Genomic DNA, 19990 nt, shown 5'->3' with positions numbered 1-19990 from the left:
CGCCAGGCGGATTAGTAATCACCCAGACAGCCTTCATGCATGAGTGCAGATTAGAATGGTGGTGGATTTTTTAAGCAAATCTACATCCAAAACTTTTTCTAACTTTGGCTAGAATAGGAAAGGGTTAAAATACCTATCAGGATTTTTAATTGCCTGTGTGTCCCATTTGAGAGAATTTCCCTCATTTCCTATCTGTAGATACAAATTGAGGGAAATCCCCCTTTAGACAGTTGTCACCAGAACAAATACTGTATATACATTGAAAATATTTCCATAATGCTATATTCTAGTGACAACTCTTTTTAATTTTTCCCTTTGCTTTCAGTCCCGAAAACAAGTCATAGGCACAAAAAAGAGGGTGAACTTCCCCAGTGGGGACATATAGAACAATAAAAACCTATTAGGGGTTCAACACCTCTGCACTCTACCCAAAACTAAAGAAAAATGTAGATGGTATTGGGAAGAGAGGGATGACTAGACTGAGATGAAGCAGACCTCTTCACTTATTTGAGTTACATAATTCTGGTAAGAGTGGATTCAAAAAGTGGATTTTTTAAATTCATCTTCATTAAAAAAGCAAAATTATAGACATAATTTAGTAATGGCAAGCAAACATCATATTATTTGGCCTTGTTAGTGACACAGGTTATTGCTCACAGACTAAAATGTTAAAGGGAATCACTAGTTCTTTATTAGATTTGTTTCTTTCTAATTATTCAGGTAAATATGAAATACCTGAATAGATCTAAATTTCACTCACGGCTAAATTATGATATGGAGGGACATACACCTTCCCTCTCTGCCCAGCAGATAAGGTCATTTGGCAGTTTCAGCTTGCTGAAGCAGCAAACAAATCTTTAGGCAGTGTTGGTCTCTCTTCAGTTTTCCCTATATCCCCCATGTACTGCATAGTGCTCATATTTTATATATTTAACATCACACATGCATGCCACATGCAGGCTCCTTTTATATTCAAACTGGGGAAAATGAGCATAAAAATGGAGTTGTTGCCCATACTGATCAATAAAGTTTTTGTTTATTTTCCACAAAATGAAAGGAGAATCCTGATTGACTTGCAGACATTTAATAGTTTTTGCTGCTCATTTAGGAAGGTTAGGATTAATTGTATTTCCCAGTTCTTTTCTTGGCGGGCTTTCCTGGGTCTGTCCCACTTGTTCTGTGCATTAAAAAGGGACGGGGTCCAACTATATGCAAAAGTAATAGCCATAAGGTTGAAGGGTCTACTGTCGGAATGGATACACAGAGATTGAGTGGGGTTTGTGCCAGGAAGAGAAGGGAGAGATAATGGGATTAGATCTTTATTGCTTATCCAAAATGCGAAAAAAGAAACCCTACCTGCTCTCCTCTTATCCGTAGACGTGGAAAAAGCCTTTGATGGAGTGGACTGGAGGTTTATGATGGCAATATTGGAAAATATAGGTATCCGAAAAAGAATGAGTCAGTGGATCAAATTGTTGTATAGAAGAGGAAGGGAAGCAGTAAAAAATAGATGGAACTCTCTCAGAGGCTTTGAGCTAAGAAATGACACGAGACAAGGGTGTCCTCTGTCTCCCTTGTTGTTCATTCTGACATTAGAGCCCTTACTGGCAACAATAAGGAATTGTATAGATATAAGAGGTTTGAGAATAGTAGATGTTGAACATAAGGTGGTGGATGATATACTGTGTTTTGTTTCTAGCTCCAGAATAACTTTACCTAACATAAGCAAAATTTTGAAATATTATGGAGATCTATCTAATTTTAAAATAAACCCTCAAAAATCAGAAATTCTAAACATAAATATGGATAAGAAAGAAGGAAATAGGTTGCAGGTAGAAGTCCCATATAAGTGGCAAGAAAATGTAAAATATTTAGGGATAAAACTAACAGCAAAGTGGAAAGAGTTCTATCACATAAATTGTATACCCTTTGGTAATGTACTTTGGTAATGCATGATGATAAATACTGTATATAAACAGATTTAGGGCTCTTTCACACGGGCGTTCCGCATGTCCGTATATCATCCTATTTTTTTGCGGATGATATACGGACATAATGTATGTCGATGGCATTGCGGCTGTCAGCGGATGACCATCCGCTGACATCCGATTTTCTTCCTTTCAGTTCTGTTCGGTTTTTTGGAACGGAACAGAACCCTATTTTTCTTCCGTTTAAAAAACGGAATGGATGCAAAATGTCATCCGCTGACATCTGCAATGCCCATAGACATACATTATGTCTGTATATCATCCGCAAACGGATAGGATGATGTGCAGAGCGGATGACCCTTGACAACGACGGCCTGTGTGCTATCGAAACTGATCGGGACCTAGGAGTGCAATCACACTGCCATGTTATTTCTGGGACCGGATGAGACGCATTAAGATGTGGAAGCACCACCCGATATCCCCAGTATTTGTTTGATCCAATGCCTGTTTTTTCCTGCTAAATGTAAGTGTATCTACCTTATTTAAATAAATATTGCCTGTACGTACTTCACTATATTGGCCTTTCCTTTACTTTATACTGCTGAGGAATGTGGGGCTGGCTAAGGAGTCTGAAGTTGAATAGTATATTGGCGATTGTAAGGTGGATCCTCCAGGAGGGCTCTAATCTACTCTGGAATATTGGCTTTTGATGAATATCATTCTGCTCACACTGACCCCCTATATCTAAGGGGTCGATGATTTCTGGTAAGCCTTTTCACACATTGGGTGTCCATGCGGTGAAGGGATTGAAGATCTGGTTGTGTGTGGAAGAATCTTCTGGAGACTGCACTGAAGTTTGTTGGTGCATGGGACTCTATATGTGATTTTTTCACTTACTGCTGCTGCACTTTATATTTATTTCACTGTGCATGGGACTTTATATGTGATTTATTTCACTTAACATTGTTGCACTTTATATTCGCCATTGTCAATGCACTTTATATTTATATCTATTAAGTGACATCAGTGATTTATTCTAATAATTGTAATATTTATATGCACTATTACCTTTTAATGGTTCATTATATTGAAACACTACACTTAGTGCACTTTAGATGAGCGCGGCTCTGTACAACTCCATAGGTGTATTTAAACCACTTTCATGTTATATACCATTCAGCTGCAGCTCCTTTATATGGTTCACGCCTATATGTTGCACTTTATGATTTATTAATTCTGCATAGAATTTACACGGCACACATTTCATTTATTTTTATTTTTAGTCACTTCTTTTAAGTTTGCCATTTGCGCAGGTACTGCTGGCGATTAACGCCAACATATATATCTATCATACAGAGCAGATGACACAAGTGTCATCCGTGTCCGTGCAAAAAAAAAAAAAGCACCGGAGCGGATCAAAAAAACTGAACGGCTGTGTGAAAGAGGCCTTATCCTACTAATAGTACATTTTTTTTAATAACTAAGGAAATATTCATATAAACCATTATCCTGGTTGGGTCATATTAATATGGTAAAAATGGGGATATTACCAAAACTATTATATAAATTTAATATGATTGCAATACACATCCCACTGAGTTATTTTAATATGTTAAATAAAATAATAGGAGGATATATATAGCCGTATAAGAAACCCAGAATTTTATTTTTTTAAGTAATGATAATACACAAGGTCGGATAGCAGTGCCAGATTTTAAAAGATATTATAAAGCAGTTTTATGAACAAGAAATATTGATAGGACATTCAATGCACATGGGAAAAGCTGGATAAAAATAGAAAACACAGTAAGTGAAATACTTCTAATTAAGATGATTTGGATCCCACAAAAGCACCGACACTTTTCTGAGCACACTAGCACATTACCACAAGAAGTTTTTAAGGAGTGGGACCTAATACATAAGCAAAAAAAAGTGGGATTACAATTCACCCATAATTCCATTAGTAGGAACAGACTATTTTCCACTGGGGATTATGACACAGGGGGGAGGGAGGTGGATAAAAGATAAGAAAGCACAGTTAAGGGATATCATGATAAAAGGGGAATTATGCAAAATAGAGGATTTGAGACAAAAAAAAGAAAAATATTTTGTTAATAGATGTGTGGAGATATCATCAACTAAAACACTTTATTAGAACTTTGCCACGCCCAATAAGACTTAAAACCTTTTGAAAAAATACTTAGCTCAAAAACTATTCCGAAGAAATGTACATCCCAAATATACAAGATTCTTACAAAAATGGCGGACCCAGTAAGCCCACCATTTTTTGAAAAATGGGAAGTAGAACTTAAGGTAGAATAGAATGAGGAAGAAAAAGAGAAAATATTGAGCTTAGCCCAAGGGACAGCAATAGATGTAAAATCAAAATGATATATTACATCTAGCAAAGTAAATATTTCAACCTAAAAAATCATCACTATGTTGGCGAGATTGTGGGATCAGGGGAATTATGTTACACATATGGTGGGAATGTCCAATTATACATAAAATTATACATAAAATTTGGGAAGAAATAATACAGCTCATCCATGAAATAACAGGATTTAAAATGCCTAAAAGCCCTGTAACTTACTTACAGTAAAATAATATAAAAGGTCACTGATATCTCATTTAATAAATGCTGCGAAATATCTAATTCCAAAGATGTGGTATAGACCCGAAATCCCATCAGTAAGAGTTTGGGTAAGGAAAGTAGACAACATATATAACATATATAATTTGGAAGAGCTGTATTATAGAGTGGAAAATAAATTAGAAACATTTTGGTCAATCTGGAAAGCTTGTAAAGAGTTTTAAAAGTAAAGAAATATATGTGGAAGTTGGAGGTGTGTAAATAGGACAAGAAAGGGGAGGGAGAGGAAAGGAGAGAGAAAGGGAGGAGGAGGGAGTTGAAATTAAGACTAAATATTTGGGTATTTGGAATGGGAGGGTTGGGAGAGGGGGGGAAGATATTTGGTTATACTCACTTAAGAAGTAAGTGTTTTACTGTGGCGTGTTTTATTTTTGTAATTTTAATTTTGGTTTATAGAATATAAATTGTTTGAGTATTACTTGAAAAAAATGAATAAAATTTATATATAAAAAAAAAAAAAAAAAAAAAAAAGGACGGGGCCCAGACGCGAGAAAGAGGGAGCTGGAGAACATACAAGTTACCAAAATGAGCGACCAATTAGAATCCTGTGTGAAGAATAGCTGGTTGCTAAGCAGCTGGTTGGGAAGACGGGCTTTGCCACCGACAGCTGAAATGTAACAAAACAATGCCGGCAATAGAAAATTCCAGAAAAAAACAGTGTGGGGTCTCCTCCCCAATCCATGCCAAGCCCTTAGGGTCTGGAATGGATTCCAAGGGGAACCCCACAAAAAATTTATAAATAAAACGGTATGGCCCTCCCCAGAATCCATAACAGACCCTTATCTAAGCATGCAGCCCAGAAGGCCAGGAAAGAGGGGGGCAAATGAGCACCCCCCTCCTGAACCATATTAGGCCCCATGCCCTCAACATGAGGGAGGTGCTTTGGGGCATGGGGGGGCTCTGCCATGCAAATGAGTATGAAGTACCCCAAAGCACCTTGTCCCCATGTTGATGGGGACAAGGGCCTCTTGCCCAGATCCCCCCAACTCTGAGCTGTGGTTGTGGGGATCTGCGGACGGGGGACTTATCGAAATCCAAAAGCCCCTTTAACAAGGGTGCCCCCAGATCCCAGCCCTCCCATATGAAAGAGTATGGGGTACAACAAAGTACCCCTACCCATTTACCAAAAATGTGTAAAAAGTGAATAAAGACAGTACACGAGTATTTGACAATTGACCGGGGCATGCTGGTCGGCCCCATCTAAAGTGAAACAATAATTCCTTTAAATACAGTGTCTGGGGGCCTGTAAAGTGGCAGAGAGCCCCCCTGCTCCAAAGCACCCCCACATATTGAGGGCACATGGCCTGGTATGGTTCAGGGGGGGTGCTCATCCATCCCCCCTTTCCTGCCCTGCCAGCTGCATGCTTGGATAAGGGTCTGGTATGGATTTTGGTGGCCCCAGGCCATTTTTTTGGGTTCCCCTTAGAATCTCTGAATCCCTGAATAACCAAAAATTGGTCCGAATTTGCATTTGGGCCGAGACTAATTGCACAAGTCTAGTGGACAGGTCAGGTCACAAAACACATTGGGGTGTGAGGATAATGGTACAAGAGTTAAAGGATAAGATCACTTTATAAAAAAAAAAAAAAAAAAAATGAAACATGCGCATTTTTTTGTAGGTAAAAAAAATGTGCGTTTACTATTTTTTTTGGAAAGCAGATTGCATTGCAGGATTCACTAACATTAGTGTAAGCTGTCTGCCCATATATTGTATGGGCAGGCAGTTTAAGAAAGACAGAATCAATGGACTACCTAAAGTGCTCAATAGCACCCTGGTAGTTTATTGAGAACTACAAGCAGACAAATGCAAAGGATGTCAATACCTGTGGTTCATTCAATCACAGAACTCTGCGAATGAATGATGCTGCTGTGTAGGCGGAGCCCCCATAGCCGCGCTCTTTTCAGATAGTGACAGCAGGTACGTGGAGGAGATCCCCCACCTGCTGTTAAAGAGTGAGCTCGGATCAGTCAGCAGCTGCAAGAGTGGGAACATGTAACATGCTCCCAACGGTGAACTTATCCATTAGACATGTGCACAACCGAAAAATTTGTTTTGTTTCCTTTTAGCTTCATTGTTTTTTTTTTTTTTGGATCATTTGTTATGATCGGTATTTATTACTTCATCACTATCATTCATAACTTTGGATGCATTCATATTCCTTCCATTTCATTCGCTTAAATGCGACATTCGTTACCTCGGATATTTCATAACTTCGGATGCATTGCTATTCGTTCTGTTCCATTTGTTTAGATGCGGCATTTGTTACTTCGGATAATTAGTAACTTTGGATGCATTCGTAATAATTTATCTCTCACTCTCTGTCACAAGAAACTCACAAATCCAACAAAAAAGTGCCACCTGCCCACCACACCCTGTCTGGACTCTGGGTGGAATGTAGTCTGACACAGAAAAACATACAAGGGAATAAGGGACAAGCTCATTGGCCAGAGATAACACACTAACACTGCCCTTCCAAAAATCGAATGAATCTGAATATACAAAAAATAAATACAAATTCATTCATCAATTATTTCTTTAGTCAGAAAGAACAAAAATACGAAAAACAAAATTGTCCAATTGTAACCGATTAGTTAAACTCGTAGGTTGAATTGCTTTTTTGGTCTTTCGGGTTTTTCAATTCTTTTTTGTACGCAGAAGAGTCTGCCGAATTTAGTCCGAAAACAAATTCGTAATGAAAGGAATTGCACATGTCTATTATGCTTTAATAGAGTGTTAAGATACATTGGTTACCAACGGTATCTAAGGTCTCTCTGGCAGCCTGTCGTAAATGTGTACACGTGAGAGGTGGGATCGTTTATTGCAGTGAGGGAGATGTTGTCAGCGATCCTTCCACAGTGATCATTCTCATAGCAACGGGAGCAGATCAGCACCACCGAGGTTTTATTCCTGCACAGAGGTATGGAAGAGAAAGAGTTAAAGCGGTAGTAAAGCCAGCTTTGTGATTTTTACCTACAGGTAAGCCTAAATTAAGGCTTACCGGTAGATAAAATAAATATTTCCTAAACGTGCACTGTTTAGGAGATATTCACCCTGCATGCAGCCAATGACAACACCAGCGCATTCGCTCTGAAGGTGCATTCTGAACTTTGTGCCGAAACCGAGGGCATCATTGCAGCTCCGGCCAATCACACAGCTAGAGCGCAAGAACACGGAAGACCCGGGGAAGATGCCAGCCCTCTCAGTGGTGACAGTGCTCCGCAGGAGACCTTCGTTCCAAGGTAAGCATTTCATAATGTAGTTGTACAGGTGAAGGCACCTGGTTCTAATGTATGGCCCTATATATATATATATAAAAACCTGCTGCCCCTTTATTTCATTTTCCAATATTTTTTATTAAAGTTTTGCAAAAAGTAAACAAAATGTACAACAGTGCAAAGTGTGCCTATAAGGCTTGGTCATATACAACAGAGATAGCATAACATCCTCAAAATGTAAATCGAAGCACAACTGACACAGACATAGCCGGTGTAAGAAACTGAATATAAACAGAATAAGTCATGGAATGGCAGCCCAAGTCAGGGTCAGAGCAGAACCCCAAATCGGCCGCCAGGTTGGCCAGTGGGCCCGAGCCCCCCCCCCCCCCCGGCGCCCCACATGGGAACATACTGCGCCCTAGGAGGGAGGTGGTCCCCGACCCCCGGCCTCGGCCCCCCACCTCAAACTGAGGGGGGGCACGACCCTCCGGCTGTGCACTGTAATGAGTAAGAATGATAAAACAGGGAGAAAAGAGAACAAAAACAAAAAAGGGAAGGAGTGAACAAAGAGAAGGGGAGCAGAGGATAAGAGAAGGAAAAGAGAGAAGGGAGTTAGGTGGTCCTCGAGGGCCCAAGCAATAGCAAGGAAGGAGATAGAAGAAATTAGTAGCGGTGGGTAGAAAAGGAAGGGGGGGTCCGCGTCCATGTCCATCCACCCCCATCAGGCTCCCTCGTTCCCCCCAGCCCCCATGGGGGTCAACAGCACTCCCCCCTCAATGGGGGCCTGCCAAATATCTGAGCCAAGGGTCCCATGTCCTGTCAAACAAGCGCATTTTATCGTGAAGTAGCGCCACCATCCGTTCATTTATCATGATCCATGTCAGCTTGGCTTTGAGCAGCTCTAGCGGTATTACAGGAGAGCGCCAGGAGCGGGCTATCGCAATTTTAGCCACTGTGAATATAAAAGCTATAAAGGTGTTTAGTGGGTTTAGACTCCCCCTCGATCCGCCCTCCCAACAAGGCTTGTTGGGGGGATTTAACTAGATGCCCCTTTATTTTAATGTATAATAGGTAAAAAAGGCGCTGGTAATCTTTTGCTGGATGTAGATACTAAGATGTCACGTATTTTATAAATATATTAAAAATATATTTTTTTATAAAAATCTGCAGCACCAGGGAAAGGAGATACAGGAGGGTGCTGCAGATCCCCGGAGAATATCTTCCTAATACCCAAAACATTTTGTACTGCCGAATTGCCCAGTGCCAGGAGGGCACAACAAATAGTAAGAGGCTAATTGTCACCCTTTAGTGTATGTTTTAATGGAATAAACAATATTTCACTATTGGAGGCTATTCTCTTCTATATCTTTATATGTGGGGACTATATGGTCCATTTCGAGTAACATAGGAGCAGGATATTCAAGGAATCGTGGAGAGGTCTCATCCACCCAGTTAAAGGGATCACAGGCGTTGGGGGTCCTTGTGACCTGTTGAAAGCTGGTAAGAGGCCACGTGTGATACACCCCAGCACCTGGAGCACAGTGAAAAAGAAAAAAACAAAGATTTAAAAAGCACAATCTGGTTGCACGAATTGCCCAGATTTTTAGAGACACTATTTTGAGCACTTATTGTTATTAGATGTGATTTAATTTATTGGTGGATACACCAGCAAGCACTTTGTTGATTTATTTATTACAATAAGCTTTTTTTACAAAAATCAAGGTCAGCACTTGTACTTTAAATAGATTATGCACCTGTAAGCACTTTTTTTGCTTGTTGCACTAATTGGATATTAATATATGCACTACTAGAAGTCAGCACTTATAATTGTAGCACTAGTAAGCACCTTGATATAAATGAATCACATTTTGCACTTTATATAAGCACGTATAATTTTATATTGTCATACTATCTTATTTTATTTTTAATATATTTATAAAATACGTGACATCTTAGTATCTACATCCAGCAAAAGATTACCAGCGCCTTTTTTACCTATTATACATACCTATTTATTGTTTTAAACAATTAAAGGGGAAGCAGGTTATAATATCTTTTCTTAAAGGGCCAGGCGCCTTCGCCAATTTTCTGTTGATACCCTTTATTTTAACCACTTGCCGACCGCCGCACGACTATCTACGTCGGCGGTCAGCCCCTCACAGGCAAAGTGACGTAGGGCTACGTCACTAGCTTGTGAGGGTCTAGGGAGCGAGCGCGCGCCCCCGGAGGCGCGCTCCCGCTCCCGAGTGGTCACGGACCCCCCCGCGCGTGTGACCGGCGGACCCGATGTCCGCCGGCCACTCTGCGATCGGCGGGGGAGAGGGAGAAAGTCAGGCAGCTTGTGTAAACAAGCTGCCTGTCATTCTCCTCGCTGTATGAGAGCTGATCATCTGGATCTACTATGTAGATCCGTTGATCACTCTGCATACAGCTGAAGCCCCAGCCAATCACAGTTATAATCACGCCCCTAGGGACACACACAGCCCCTCCCTCTCAAATAAAGTTAACCCCTTCACTACCAGTGTATTTTTACAGTAACAGTGCATATGTATAGCACTGATTACTGTAGAAATGTCACTGGTAACCCCAAAAGTGTCAAAAATGTCAGTCAAGGGTCCGATCTGTCCGCCGCAATGTCGCAGTACCGCAAAAAAAATCGCAGATCGCCGCCATTACGCGTTAAAAAAAAAAACAACAAAAATGACAAAAATCTTTCCCTTAGTTAGTAAACGCAATAACTTTTGCGCAAACCAATCAAAATACGCTTTTTGCGATTTTTTTTACCAAACATAGGTAGCATAAAACAAATTGGCCGAAAATTTTAAAAAATTTTGATTTTTAAATTTTTTTTTGGGGGAATTTCATATAAAAAAAAGGGAAAAATATTGCTATTTTTGCAAAATGGACGCTCTTTTTTTGTTTATAGCGCGTGATCAAAAAATCGCACAGGTGATCAAATACCGCCAAAAGAAAGCTCTGTTTGTGGGAAAAAAAGGACGCCAAATTCGTTTAGGTACAGCGTCGCACGACCACACAATTCTCCGTTAAAGTCACGCAGTGCCGAATCGCAAAATACCCCCTGGTCGGAATGGGGGTAAAATCTTCCGGGGCTTAAGTGGTTAATAGTAGTTTTAATGGTCTATATATCTAAGCATTTCATATTGTGCTACTATGCGATGCATACTTGCACATTATGCAATTGCCTTACAGCTTTGTTTTTTTTAACCAGCTGCGGTTTACAAACACTTTAAGTGAAGTGCATGCATGAAGTCCGTGCTAGGTTCACTGTGGGACTCCATACCATTACTGGGATTGAGGTAGCGGTGGTACGCTGGACAGGTGGAGAGGGCAAGGGATCTGTGTGTCCCTCCTAAACGCACAAGTAACCGGTGATCTTTGGTACATCGAGAGTCTAATTAAGCTTAATCGTCTGTTCAAAGTAAAGGTACCCCATGTGTAAGGTAGTGGTCCCATCAAAGTGCCTAGCATAGCCCAGAAGAACCCATCCTGGGGTAGGCCTCTCATGTGACCCATACTTGGTGTCCAATGAAGTGGGAAACATGGAGGACATGAAAACCACTCCATCTCTCTTCCCTTACAGACTGCTATTATCATTATCACAAGTAATGAACTGTGTACTGATAATTATAAATCAGTGGTGTTTCTTTCCAAATATAGGAGTTATTTAAACAATAAGGACATTTTTACACAAAGTTTCCTTACCTTTTATCCCTATCACTCTAAGCAGATGTAGCCCATTCTGCCCCCTCAAATCTCTGTTTACCTAGTTTTCATCACCAAAGTCCAAGGCGATGTTCACATTCATCTGCTGGCTTCTTGACCAGATGTGTAGACATAGATGTCTGTTGAACCTGGAAATCGGCTCCTATCCATCTGCTGACCCCATAAAGCAGGCATGTCCAAAGTTCGGCCCGCGGGCCAATTGCGGCCCCCGGGCTGCTTTAATACGGCCCCTCAGGTGATTTGGAAAAATACATTGGCATCATTCATTACTTTTTTTTTATGCCATCATTAATCATCATCGGTGGGTTCATATAGCGCTTATATGTGGTTAACCCTTGTGTGACTGATTAGGGAGCATGCATGCTCCGGATTGAGATGAATACATTGTAAAATCTCAGTTAAGGTCAGTTGGTCTAAATCAGTTATCAATATATTTGAACACAACATGTATACTTGGTGGTATGTTCCTGTTCAATTTTTTTTTTAACTTAAAAGTTGACAGACAATCTTTATTACCAATAATATGTAATGTACTTTACAATGTTCCTGACATATATTTCAGCTTCCTGGATTTTTTTAAATCACTCTGCCTTTCATATCTGAAGGCCAGATGAAAGGCAGAGTGATTTAACACCTGTTTAGATTTGTCATCCATGTGGTGAAATTAAAAGTATGCCTTTTGCAATAAACTTTGCATAAAATAGTTAGTTTGCATTTCATTTTAATGGTCCAAAGAATGTCAGGTAAAATGGTCGGCCCTCACGCATGTTCACTTCATCAAATCTGGCCCTCTTTGAAAAAAGTTTGGACACCCCTGCCATAAAGGTCTATGGGGCCTGGAAAATGGATCTGCTCCTAATTGTCTGCTAGTCTTATAAAAGTCCATGTGGCCAAACTGCGCATATGCAGACGTTAGGTCAACAAAGGATACATTTACATAATACTGCAGGCCTTGGAAGAGAAAACTAGGTAAGTATAGAGGGGAAGGTGGGTTACATCTGCTTAGGGAAGTCGGGGCAAAAAGGTAAGGAAACTTTGAATGTTCCTGAATACCTCATGCAGGTTATCTGTCTTTGTGCCTGTCCTACAGTTAAAAGAGCAGTCCCCTTTTTTCCTGCCCTGGTTGACTAGAACCCACCCACGTCAGAGTCCAGGTAAGGCATTCAACAGTTTAAAAAAAAAAAAAAAAAAGAATGTGGTGTCAGAGACACCACTCAATCACTTCCAAAGCTGTTGTTGGCAGTGCCATTCTGAAAGGCTGACTCTGAATGGCAGCTGATAGAAACAATAACAGTTCTTATTACTGATACATTAATACATTAGGCCCTAGGTTTAGAAAAGAGTTAACCAGTTTTAGTCCAGTTCAATTCTAAAATCTCTGTCATACATGTAAACATCAGCATTTTTTTTTTTTTTGCTAGAATATTACCTAGGACCCCCAAACATTCTATATATTTGTTTGCAGAGACCCTGGAGAATAAAATGGTTGTTGTTGCAATTTTTGCATGTCTCATGATATTTGCACAGCAGTTTATCAAAGGCAAATTTTCAGAAAAAAATCAATTTTAATGAGTTTTAGTGAAAACAAACCCAATATAATACCCAATTTTTCGGTAAAACAAAATATGATCTTACGCCGAGTAAATTGATATCTAGCATGACATGGCTTTAAAGTGGAGTTCCACCCAAAAGTGGAACTTCCGCTTTAAGTATTTTAACCCCCTGACATGCCACATTTGGCATGTCATTTTTTTGGGGGGGGAGCGGGTACCTAGTTTTGACAGGTACCCGCTCCCACTTCCGCTCGGAGCGCCGCGGCGCCCTGAACGGAAGTTCTCCTCTCCCCCTCCCTCCCTGCAATCTTCTGGGACACGTCAGAGGTCCTAGAAGATTGCCGGCCAATTACCCACCGCGCAGCGCGACTCGCGCATGCGCAGTGGGTACCCGGCTGTGAAGCCGCAAACTGTCACAGCCGGGTGCCCACAGCAGTGATGCCGGCGCCGAGGGAGAGGATTGAGGCTTCGGGCGGCCGCATCGCTGGATCGTTGGACAGGTGGAACTCCGCTTTAAAATTGCACACGCCTGTGGATTAGCGCCAAACTACAGTACCTAAAAATCTCAATAGGCGATTATTTAACCACTTAAGTACCAAAAGGTTTTACCCCCTTAATGTCCATTTACCCCCCTAAAGGCCGTTTTTTGGAAATCGGCACTGCGTTGCTTTAACTGACAATTGCGCGGTCGTGCGACACTATACACAAACAAAATTGATGACCTTTTTTTCCCCACAAATAGCGCTTTCTTTTGGTGGTATTTGATCACCTCTGCAATTTTTTATAAACAAAAAAAGATTTAAAAAAAAATATATATTTTTTACTTTCTGCTATAAAACATTCCCAATAAACAAAATAAAAAAAATCTAAATTTTTTCATCATTTTAGGCCAATTTGTATTCTGCTACATATTTTTGGTAAAAATAATCCCAATAAGTGTATATTGATTGGTTTGTGCAAAAATTATCGCGTCTACAAACTAGGGGAAAGATTTATGTCATTTTTATTTATTTATTTACTAGTAATGGCGGCGAGCAGCGATTTTTAGCGGGACTGCGACATTGGAACGGACAGATAGGACCCCTAACTGACATTTTTGACACTTTTGGGAGGACCAGTGACATTACTACAGTAATCAGTGCTAAAAATATGCAGTGTTACTGTACTAATGACACTGGCAGGGAAGGGGTTAACACAGGGATGATAAAATAGTTAAATGTTTGCCTAGGGGGTGCTTTCTAACCGTGTGGGGGCTTTAACATTTTTTTTTTTTTTATTTACACTGAACCTTTATTTTATTTATTTATTTATTTATTTGGATCAACTTTATTGCTATTTCAAGAGATAAACAAGATCCCTTGTGATAGCATGGGCTGTGACAGGTCCTCTTTTTAGAGAGATCTGGGGTCTCTCTTCTAGCCTCCAAAGCATCTGATCAAACTGAGATTAATTTGATCATATTATTTCACAAGGTGATAATTAGGGATGATCGAACGGTTCGGGTCCACCATCGGTTCGGCCCGAACATTGGGTGTTCGAGGTTCGGCCGAATTTAGAACTTTTTGCCCAAAAAGTTCGGAATTCGGCAACCAGAACCGCCCAAAATGCAATGCTTCAGGAAATGGGCTTTAAAAGCCCGTGATTGGACCAGAACCATTAGCAAAAGCCAATTGAGGGGGCAGGAGAATGCTAGGAATGTGATTGGAGTGACTAGGGGGTCCCTAGACCAATCATTAGTGAATACGCCCCCCAGTATATAAGATCGCCCCCGCCATATTCCCAGCATTGTTATACTGGACATGGAAGAGAGTGGAAGCAGTTCTGTTAATTTTACTTTAAAAGTGTCATTTAGCTATTTTTAGTGTGAGGAAAGGGATATCTAGTGTAGTTAGAGTGCTCCTTTACACTTAAGTTAGCTTCAAAAATTTAGTTTCTGTAGGGAAAGTGTTAAGTGTCAGGGGACCGTAGTGTAGTGTAGGGTTAACTGACAGTGACTGCTATGGCAGGGTGACAAAACCCTTCCATAGCAGGGTGACCGCTATAGAGAAATGATCATTTCTCTGAGTTGCTTCGGGACAGGCATGTGGCTTCTCACCAGCAAGCATTTTTTAATGCTGCAGGGGCTGCCACTGCCAGTGCTTTTTTGAGGACATGTTTGATGTCAGACATGACATCTGAATATGTGTATAGGGGGAATATATAGACATATATGTCTGAATATATACCCCTAGATATATATAGGTGTGATAGTAGCAGAAATAAATGCTTGCGCTAATGAAATCATTTACAGTAATATATTTCTGCTACTATCACACCTATATATGTCTAGGGGTATATATTCAGACATATATGCCTATATATACCCCCTATACACATGTTCAGATGTTTTGCCTGCCTCAAAAGAACCCCAAAAAATGCCAAAAAAACGCTAGCGTCAAAAAAAAAAGATGCCCAGGTGTGTTTTTGCTGGCATTTTTTGGGGGGTTTTGGAGGCAGGCAAAACATCAGAACTTGTGCACAGTACCACTATACACAAGTTCAGATGTTTTGCCTGCCTCAAAAGAACCCCAAAAAATGCCAAAAAAAACGCTAGCGTCAAAAAAAAAAAATGCCCAGGTGTGTTTTTGCTGGCATTTTTTGGGGGGTTTTGGAGGCAGGAAAAACATCAGAACTTGTGCACAGTACCACTATACACAAGTTCAGATGTTTTGCCTGCCTCAAAAGAACCCCAAAAAATGCCAAAAAAAACGCTAGCGTCAAAAAAAAAAAATGCCCAGGTGTGTTTTTGCTGGCATTTTTTGGGGGGTTTTGGAGGCAGGAAAAACATCAGAACTTGTGCACAGTACCACTATACACAAGTTCAGATGTTTTTCCTGACTGCAAAGAACCCAAAAAAATGCCTGCTATTAAACCGGCAAGGTGTTACAGCAGAGAAGCCATATTCCTGTGCTTAAAGTTTTCTAATACAAACAATCTTTTTTTTTATGGTTCTGGACATGCTACAGAGCTGAAACTTCACAGGTACACCTTTTAGACCCCCCCAGACACAAAATCACACAAAAAAAAGTTCTTAAAAATTGTCATTTTTGATAAAAAAGCCAATTATTGAAAAATTAAAAAAAAAATAATAAAAAAGAGATTTTTTGATTTTTACTTTGGATTTAGTATCTGGGGGGTCTAAAAAGTGTACATGTGAAGTTTCAGCTCTGTAGCATGTCCAGAACCCCCCAAAAATTAGCATTTTCTTATAATTTTTATTAGAACAGGAATACGGCTTCTCTACGGCGCTTTTTCTTGCATTTATCGGGCATTTTTGGAGGCAGGCATGACTTTTTTTGGATTTAGTGTCTGGGGGGTCTAAAAAGTGTACCTGTGAAGTTTCAGCTCTGTAGCATGTCCAGAACCAGAAAAAAGATAATTTTTCAGTAGAGCAGGGATGGTGGGACCCCTCTTTTACACTTATATGATCTTTTTTTGGGGTTCTGGACATGCTACAGAGCTGAAACTTCACAGGTACACCTTTTAGACCCCCCAGACACAAAATCACACAAAAAAAAGTTCTTAAAAATTGTCATTTTTGATAAAAAAGCCAATTATTGAAAAATTAAAAAAAAGAAAAAAAAAAAAAGAGATTTTTTGATTTTTACTTTGGATTTAGTATCTGGGGGGTCTAAAAAGTGTACATGTGAAGTTTCAGCTCTGTAGCATGTCCAGAACCATAAAAAAAAAGATCGTTTGTATTAGAAAACTTTAAGCACAGGAATATGGCTTCTCTGCTGTAACACCTTGCCGGTTTAATAGCAGGCATTTTTTTGGGTTCTTTGCAGTCAGGAAAAACATCTGAACTTGTGTATAGTGGTACTGTGCACAAGTTCTGATGTTTTGCCTGCCTCCAAAACCCCCCAAAAAATGCCAGCAAAAACACACCTGGGCATTTTTTTTTTGACGCTAGCGTTTTTTTGGCATTTTTTGGGGTTCTTTTGAGGCAGGCAAAACATCTGAACTTGTGTATAGTGGTACTGTGCACAAGTTCTGATGTTTTGCCTGCCTCCAAAACCCCCCAAAAAATGCCAGCAAAAACACACCTGGGCATCTTTTTTTTTTGACGCTAGCGTTTTTTTGGCATTTTTTGGGGTTCTTTTGAGGCAGGCAAAACATCTGAACATGTGTATAGGGGGTATATATAGGCATATATGTCTGAATATATACCCCTAGACATATATAGGTGTGATAGTAGCAGAAATATATTACTGTAAATGATTTCATTAGCGCAAGCATTTATTTCTGCTACTATCACACCTATATATGTCTAGGGGTATATATTCAGACATATATGTCTATATATTCCCCCTATACACATATTCAGATGTCATGTCTGACATCAAACATGTCCTCAAAAAAGCACTGGCAGTGGCAGCCCCTGCAGCATTAAAAAATGCTTGCTGGTGAGAAGCCACATGCCTGTCCCGAAGCAACACAGAGAAATGATCATTTCTCTATAGCGGTCACCCTGCTATGGAAGGGTTTTGTCACCCTGCCATAGCAGTCACTGTCAGTTAACCCTACACTACACTACGGTCCCCTGACACTTAACACTTTCCCTACAGAAACTAAATTTTTGAAGCTAACTTAAGTGTAAAGGAGCACTCTAACTACACTAGATATCCCTTTCCTCACACTAAAAATAGCTAAATGACACTTTTAAAGTAAAATTAACAGAACTGCTTCCACTCTCTTCCATGTCCAGTATAACAATGCTGGGAATATGGCGGGGGCGATCTTATATACTGGGGGGCGTATTCACTAATGATTGGTCTAGGGACCCCCTAGTCACTCCAATCACATTCCTAGCATTCTCCTGCCCCCTCAATTGGCTTTTGCTAATGGTTCTGGTCCAATCACGGGCTTTTAAAGCCCATTTCCTGAAGCATTGCATTTTGGGCGGTTCTGGTTGCCGAATTCCGAACTTTTTGGGCAAAAAGTTCTAAATTCGGCCGAACCTCGAACACCCAATGTTCGGGCCGAACCGATGGTGGACCCGAACCGTTCGATCATCCCTACTAAGGAGTAGGGACCATGCAGGGACTACATCTGCCTCTTTCAAGAAACCTCCCTTTTTGGGTGTGGACCTATTCCTTCTCGTGGCAGATACTGTCTGCATCTTCTAATCATCAAGCCGCTGTTCTATCACTGTCACAGTTGTAAGTGGCTCTGGACAGGTGTGCTCCCCAATGGGCCTGTTTGTACTTGCTGAATCTTTCTACAAAATATTGCTATTGCTAAACCTAAACTCTATGCACCTTTTATGGGGGTAGCACTACAGTAGTAGTTTTACATGCCAAAAGATTTACATAGTAACTAAATACATAGAAAATAGAATAAACGGAAGACCTCCATATACAGAGTCCTGTACCCACAGTTGATCCAGAGGAAGGAAAATAAGTTGTATTTCTATCCATCCAGTCTGAGATTTAGGGCTCTTTCACACGGACGTTCCGTATGTCCGTATATCATCCCATCCGTTTGCGGGTGATATACGGACATAATGCTTGTCAATGGGATTGCGGATGTCAGCAGATGACCATCCGCTGACATCCGATTTGTGTCCTTTCAGTTCTGTTCTGTTTTTTGGAACGGAACAGAACCCTATTTTTCCTCCGTTAAAAAAAACGGAACTGAAGCAAAATCGGATGTCAGCGGTGTCATCCACTGACATCCGCAATCCCCATAGACTAACATTATGTCCGTATATCATCTGCAAACGGATGGGATGATATGCGGACATATGGACTGGATGACACAAGTGTCATCCATGTCCGTAAAAAAGAAAAAAAAATGCCGCAGCGGACAAAAAAACCGAAGCGGCCACGTGAAAGAGGCCTTACACAAGCCAACACAGCCAGGAGGATGACACTATTTTTTTTTGCAGTTAAGGAGCACAATGATGTAATCTCCCCTTTCCCTAGCATGTGACTGGACAGTGTAGGAGGAGCGGCCAGCTGAAAAGGCCCTCCTGCTACTCATCATTTTATTTATTTTTTTATATACTGTCAGTTTGTTTTGTAACCAGGTCTTCTGTTATTAAAGTTTTCAGGACATTTATTTACTGTAATGTTAAAGTTAAAATAAGCAGTTCCCTTTCCTGTCCCAAGATTGGGATGATGAGCATGCTGACCTCGCTGAACTGCTATGGAGCACAAAGAATGCTGAGTACAGTAGTTTCTGACTGGATTTTTCAACAGTCTGTATTGACCAGGGCTGGAGCTACAAGACCCAAACGGAGCATCCAAGGGAAGGAATTGAGAGAAGGATATAAAAAGCCCAAGAAACCAAGGGGTCTTTTCAGGGAGGTGTCGGGCACAGCCACAAGCAGGAGGTCCAGTCAAGCTCAGTTGCCAGGGATGGGCTATACCCGGTTTTGCCTTTTGGGTGTTCGGCCGCTCCTGTCCAATATCCACTAGAGAGGTAGTACTTTTTCATATTGGCCATAGGCTATAGGCTAGCACATTGCTGACCCACTATGTTGCTTGAGAGACACAGTGCAACCGGTACATGGTAACAGCTCAGGGACTGCCTCAGAAGATTCAAGGGAGGCCTACACCATTTCTAGGGTGATCCACCCCTCCACCCTCTGGGCTATGCAGCATACATCCTACATTATGCCTGTAGCTGTACAGCCACAATCATAAGGGACCCACGGGAGACCTGCACCGCATCCAGGGAGATCTATCATCCACCCCTATGGCCTATGCAAAACACATCCTATGTTTTGCCAGCCCTGTTACACAGTTATGGCCAAAGGGGTAGGCACTGCATCAATTGAGACCCACCATCCACTCTTTGAGTCACCCAGTGTACCCTATACACTGCACCAGCCTGTTCGCTATCTTTATCAA

General features: G+C 40.8%; 1 protein-coding gene across 1 annotated transcript in view; it reads right to left on the bottom strand.

Moving 5' to 3' along the window:
* Positions 1–19990, bottom strand: part of ADGRE5 (adhesion G protein-coupled receptor E5) — a gene marked incomplete at its 5' end in the record, with an annotated part of 183202 nt that overhangs the window by 68185 nt on the left and 95027 nt on the right. The gene's annotated exons all lie outside the window — the stretch shown is intronic.

The sequence above is a fragment of the Pelophylax lessonae genome (assembly GCF_965119305.1).
Source record: "Pelophylax lessonae genome assembly, chromosome: 4".
NCBI classification, from domain to species: Eukaryota; Metazoa; Chordata; class Amphibia; order Anura; family Ranidae; genus Pelophylax; species Pelophylax lessonae.
This window is presented reverse-complemented; position numbering and strand designations above follow the sequence as displayed.